Source organism: Camellia sinensis, chromosome 1 (assembly GCF_055761805.1).
Source record: "Camellia sinensis isolate YWXY chromosome 1, ASM5576180v1, whole genome shotgun sequence".
Taxonomy (NCBI): domain Eukaryota; kingdom Viridiplantae; phylum Streptophyta; class Magnoliopsida; order Ericales; family Theaceae; genus Camellia; species Camellia sinensis.
In genome coordinates, this window is record NC_138961.1 from 55,701,145 (window position 1) to 55,707,470 (window position 6,326).

Genomic DNA, 6,326 nt, shown 5'->3' on the forward strand with positions numbered 1-6,326 from the left:
TCTTAGACTTTTTTGGGATATTGCCTGTTTTAATTGGTTTTTTTTATTATTATTTTAACTTTATTAAAATAATTGTGTTTGAAAAGATAATTAATTTTTTGTTATTGTCGATTCAATAATATTTCGTAACTCGAAAAAGTTGGCGGGAAGTGATTCAAATACCTAAAATGATGTCGTTTTGGGTTTTTTTTTTCCCCCTTTTTCTTGCTTTTGAATACCGATAGGGGGAAGAGAAGAGGAGAGAGAGAGAAAGAGAGAGAGAAGAGAAGAGAAGACGAAGAGAAAAGAGACGAGAGAGAAGAAGGAGAAAAGATGGAGATGGCAGTGATGGCGGAGGAAGAAGAGATGAAGATCGACTGAATGGAAGCCTCTCCATCTTCATTGATTTGTTCATTTCTTGATTTATGAACCGTTTGGTGTAGCTGTTAAAACAGATTATAGCTTATAGCTTAACAGATTATAGATTATGACTTTAATCAGAAGCTGTTAATCTGTTTGGTGTAGCTGTTGGATTATAGATTTAAGTTGCTGAGTAGTGTTTGTTAAATAAGCTGTGAAGTAGCTTTTTGCTGTGCAAATGTCTTTTTTACCCTTGTTAGTTGTAAATTGAATTTTTCTAGACTTTTTGCTATTAATTACATATTAAGAGATCATTCCAACACCAAATTAATATAACCCTATTATTTTAAAATAATAATACAATGAAATAAATATTAATTTTATTTTATACAATGATTTATTTTATACAATGATTTAAGATTTTTTAAATAATAAATAATAATAACTTGAAATAAATAAATATTATGAAATAAATAATAATACAATGATTTCAGATTTTTTAACATAAAAAATCTTATGAAATAAATTAATTTATTGAAGCTTTTTTTGATTATAGATTTAATTGGTAGTGTTTGTTGAATTAATCTTAAGATAAATAATCTTATGAAATAAGCTATAAAAATTAATCTTAAGATAAATAAATAAATCTATTAAGATAAATAACAGCTGCATCAAAAAAAGCTTCAATAAATTAATCTTATGAAATAAGCTATAAAAATTGTTTTTTTAATTTATTATTAATCCATTACAATTAATATTATTTAATAATATAAAAATTGTTAATTTTTTTAATTTATTATTAATCCATTACAATTAATATTAACTAACAATATAAAAATTGTTAATTTTTTTAATTTATTATTAATCCATTACAATTAATATTATTTAATAATATAAAAATTGTTAATTTTTTAATTTATTATTAATCCATTACAATTAATATTAACTAATAATATAAAAATTGTTAATTTTTTAAATTTATTATTAATCCATTACAATTAATATTAATTAATAATATTAAAATTGTTAATTTTTAAATTTATTATTAATTCATTAGAATTAATATTAATTAAAATATAAAATTTGTTAATTATGCATCTGGAAGTCCTAGCCAAACCCTACCGCCGGCAGCCCTAGCCACCGCCGGTCACGCCCTTCTTTTCCTTCTCATCCCACACTCCAGCAGCCCTCTGCAATCGTTGATCGCGAAGAGAGAGAGAGAAGCTTGTCGTTGATCGCGATCGCGAAGAGAGAGAGACAGTGTTGATCGCGATCGCGACACCGGAGAGGAGAAGGGTTTCAGATCGCGACGTCGAAAAGGAAAGGAATAAGGGTTTCAGATCGTGACGCCGGAAAGGAGAAGAAGGGTTTCATCGCGATAGGTTTCATAGCACAGCCAGAAAACAACGTCAGAGAGAGAGAGAGAGAGGAATCTAGTTCATAACGCCGGCAAGCTCGCCGGAAATCGCCTGTGTCGTCGGAAATTGCCACTCTCCTCTCTCTCAGAGAGAATGAACAGTGATTTTGATGTTTATATAATGGCAATTTCGTAATACTTCAAATTATTGAAGGGCATTTTAGTAATTTCTATACCCCTCCGCATAATCCCAGTTACGGAAGCTGCTCCAAGCCGCTTCTGATTTTCAACTTTTTTATGTAAGAAAAAAATCTGTAGAAGCCCAAGTGGTTGGCCTTAAGCTCAACCAAACAGTCTGTAGTAACTTTTTAGAAGCCAAAAGCTATAATCTGCCCAAATTAAGCCAGACCAAACACCACCTTATTTGTCATGGTTTGTGACTATTTGTCCTCCCTCACCTCTTCCCTTCCTCCTCCTCCTCCTTTTCTCTATACTCAAATTCCTTCATTGTAGCTTTGTTTTCTAATCTATACTCAAACCTAGGGTTCAACTTCCAAAGCTCTCTTTTTTAAAATTTGTTTTGTCCCAAATTCTTAAAATAAACAAAACCCAAAAATAGTTTTTAAAAATCTTGCTTTCATTTTTTATAATTTTCTTGTTTTCTCTTGCTTTTGTTTCAGATTCTACAATTTTTTTTTTACAATTATTATTATTATTGTTTTTTTTTTTGGTGGTGATTGTTGGTTGTTGTTGATGATGATGTGTGTTGTTCGTTGTTGATGATCTCTAGTGGATCTGGATCTAAAGATGAAGGAAAAAAGAAAAGAAAAAGAAAATGTTGATAATGATGATGTGTTGATGATGATGATGTTGATGATGTTGATGAAGATTTTGTTGATTGATGATGATGATGCCCAGGTCCCTCTTCTCTTTTTCTTGTCTCTTCTTCTTCATCATCTTCAAAAAAATGAGAGAGAAAAAAAGAGAAAAAAAAAAAAAGTCAAAACGACGTCGTTTTAGACTCGAGCCATTCGAGCCTTATTATTTTCGAGCTACCAATCGAAATTGTTGTTGATTTGATAATTATAAGATAAAAAGTAAAATAATTATGAATTAGATGTGATATTTCGACTTATTCATTATTTTAATGTATTTTATCTTTCTTAACTATTTTAACTAAAAAAAATTAAAAAAATAAGTTGCCAAATAGGACCCTTGTAAGGTCCACACAACGTCTATGAATGGAAATAAGATTCTATGCGATACTCTTAGAGTATCTCTAATAGTGCATTAAATTTGGGTAAAAATTTCATTTGAAATTAAGTGCTTTAACGGAGGATTTTGAAGTTTCATCAAAACACCGATCGATCGGACGGACAACCAAGGGACGATCGGGTGGTCGACCAACCAATGTAAATTTTTCACAAATTTTTACCTTGAGGTGGTTGATCGGGTGGACGACCAGGGGGTCGACCAGCCAGTGTTATTTTTTCACAAATTTTTGCCTTGAGATGGTCATCGAGAGACATCCAGTGGTGAAAATTAAACGACTATGAATATTGATTTAATGAAAGGCACATTAGTCCTCAGTTTAATGAAAGAAAAATGAAATTCTGGATTTGATACCTATTTGATGAAACCGTTGGAGCAGAAAAAAACATCATTTTTCATCGAATTCAAATTTGATGAAAAGTTTGAGTAACCATTGAAGATGGTCTTATAATGATTTGAATATTTAAGCCTCATTTGGAAGCATGCTATTTTAGTAATTGTTTAGTTTTTTACGAAAAATGTGCAAAAAATAGAGAGATTGATGTGACAAATTATAATTTAGTGTGTTTGGTTTGAGTTTTTTGAATTAAGTTTTTTGGAAATTGAGTTTTTTGATTTTCGTGTTATTTTTGCTTTTAGTGAATATTTTTAAAATTTAATTTTTTTTTTTACTTTTTTAGATGCACCTTACTTAAATGTATCTAAAAAGTAAAAAATTTGTGAAAAAATATTTTTACAAATTAATAAATACATAAAAATATAAAAAATGTACTGAATTATCATATTTTTTTGTATTTTTGGTATTTAGTGAATTTTTAAAAGGTTTTTTTCATTTTTTTAACTTTTTAGGTATATTTATGTTAGGTATGTCTAAAAATTAAAAAAATTGTTCAAAATATTAAAAAAATTCAGTAAAAACAAAAAAATACGAAAAATAAGAAAGTAAAATTTTCTGAAAAGTATTTTTGAAAAATGATAACCAAGCATAGTTTGAAAAATAATTTTTTAACCTTTTGACTAAAACTGAAGGATGTCAAATGAGCCCTTAATTAATCATAAATTGTTTTCAAACTATCCTTAAATATTTCTTAAACTGTTGTAGCAAAAATTATTGTGAAAAATCCTAATCTGAATGGGAACCGGAACTGTCGTTTTGTCTGGAGATTATAGGTAGTGTATGTAAAGATTTGTATTGGACAAACAAAACTTCATTTATCAAGTTGAAGCTCGGGGTTTATTTATTTAAATTGTGATTATTAAAAATAATTATTAATTTAATTCATTTTATTTAATTTTAAATGTTGAATTAGGTTATCATACCACATAAATTATCACCCATATGTTGTGTTTAGTTGGGAAATTTGGGAATTGATTTGAAAAGGAAAATGGAAAAAGTGTGTGAAATTAGGTAAAATATAGGTATGTTTTATTCACATTTCACTTACTTTTTTCATTTTATTTTTCAAATCCTTCATCAAATTCCTCAACCAAAAACAACAATAGTGTTTAGCATTTGCTTTTTTTTAATGACGTTTGATTTTTCAATTTTTAAAATTTTAAAAAGCTTATTAATTTGAGAATTGAAAAAAGAGTTTTTGTTTTTGTTTTTGCTAGTGAGAAATTTGACTTTCTTATTCTTCCTAAACAAATTTTACTTTAGACAAAAAGCAATTTTTTTAGTTGATTTCAAATAAATTTAATTTGGAGCAGATCATATTTTCTCTTAGTTTTAGCTTATCACCATAACTTACAAGAAAATTTACTTTTTTATATGTATGTACGGTGCAAATGTAAAATGTGCAAAGGTGCAAGTGTTGTGGGCATAAGTGTAATAACTCTATATAAGCCTTCGTTTGGCAAGTTGGGTTAGGGATTTTTTTGGCTATTTTAGTCATAAAAACAAAATAGGTTATTTTTACTACAAAAAATAAAACATCACATCCAATCCATAATTATTACACTATTCTTTCACAAAAAAAAGCTAAAAAGCCATTCCCAAATTAAATTTTTTAGCCCAAATTAAAATAGCTAAAAAAATCAAAAAACCAAAAAACCAACTCATTTCTCAAACCAACCCTAAGTTGCACTGGATATAGCTAACACCTGCACAGTTGCATTGGTGAATGTTTGCATTTACACCAAAATTAATTAATACTTACAGCCATGCACATGTTATACTTACATTGAACATTGTTGGTAGTTGTACTAAACATGTTTTACAACAATAAGATAATATGATTATAGTATCACAAATACAGGGTTTAAGGTATTGGATAACTACAGTGATTAGGTTTTCGGATAAGAGTGGATTGGGTTAGGGGGCTAGAGTGGTAGGGGAGCAAAATAGTGGTGGCAACAACAGCGCTAAGAAAAGGAAGGGAAGGAAGCAACAACGATAAGAAAAAGAAGGGAAGGGATTGGAGGGTGGGAAAGGGTTTTGCAATATTGGTCTCCCATCAAGTGTTAAAGAGGAAAGAGGAAAAGGAATGAAAATGAGAGAAAGTGTGTAGGAAATTTTCCGACCACACTGCCAACTCAGTAATTCAGCTGGGGAGCACTGGTAGAATAGATGGTACCTGACTGACCTGCAATAGAAATATAAGAATCCCGTGGTGGTTCGTCCACCCGAGGGCACTCCAACGATCAAGTCAGTATATCTCTCACAGATAGTCAATTATTCAACTCACAAGCTTGAGCCTAAAAAGCATACCTTAGACCCATGGGGGTGCCTCTCTTTTATAGCCAACATAAACCTAGTCTCAATAAATGCCTAACTTCTATGGACTCAGGATTGCTGCTAATCTTGGACTCCCAGTAAGATTAGGATAAACTCTCTAAGAGTCTTATCTTAATACAAACTGAAGTCTTCTCTCATTCTAGGACTCTTGTCCCTCATCCAGGTTGAGTTCCCTTTTCATTCTAGGACTCTTGTCCCTTATCCACTTATCTCGGATTCAGATATCTTCGGAGATAACCTCGGCCTTGCCGAGATCACCTCGGCGTCACGACCAGGACACGTGGCGCGTCGGCTGACACGTCGGCGTCACCTTGCCACATATTGGTACTCAGAAAATATATCCCCACAACTGCCCCCTAGGTTCTATTACCTCGGCATTCTGAGGCGATGGAACCTACACTGTTCATTCATCTGTGCCCCTTTTTCTGAGATCAAACTCGCCGACCTCAAAGTTCCCTGGACTTTACTGTCCACTGGTGTCAAGAATCAAGTTTCATGCTTTCCAAGCTGGTTGAAATCGCACCTCCTAGCCGAGGTTCTGGTTCCATTAATTCGTAAACTTCAAGAGCTTTGTAACTGCTCCACTCACACTCTCTGGTGAGTTTCCGATTTCCAGTCATT